This window comes from Pinus tabuliformis, chromosome 2_1 (assembly GCF_031772625.1).
Source record: "Pinus tabuliformis cultivar Carrire ecotype Pingquan chromosome 2_1, CPIR1, whole genome shotgun sequence".
Lineage (NCBI taxonomy): Eukaryota > Viridiplantae > Streptophyta > Pinopsida > Pinales > Pinaceae > Pinus > Pinus tabuliformis.
In genome coordinates, this window is record NC_142299.1 from 852,695,133 (window position 1) to 852,695,693 (window position 561).

The following is a 561-nucleotide window of genomic DNA, read 5'->3' on the forward strand; positions in this document are numbered from 1 at the left end:
ATTACAAGAATTGATCAATTATGTTCGACTACATGCGGTTATGCGTATTTGTAATTGGTTAGGCATTCCTTATGCATATTGTCGGTTGCATATAGCAATGTGTACAATGGGGCAATGATTGTTGTCATGCATGAGGTCAAAGCATGCACTATTGATATGGCCTTGCATCGATGACTGGATCCTAGTTAGAGTGATGTGTATGTGTTGATTCATTTATTTGTGCATGTCTATAAGCTATTTTGATTATGTTATACATGTATCACACTGATTTGGTGATCTTGCAGACAAGGTATCCTCCCCAAGCTATACTAAGGTACGTCAATTTATTGTGATTTGGTTTATTTGACATATTATGCATTACAGGAAGAGAAATATCAAATGGCTAACAAGGTGGTAGACTACGTAGAATCTCCCTATGCATCAAATGAGCAAATTGGTGTGGGGCATACTTCGTATTTGGCCGATACACGGAGGAGCTTGAAGGAATAGATAAGGAGTTGTAAGGAAGATAATGACCAGATCATATAGGCACAAGAGAGGCCAACGGAGGTTAATGATATA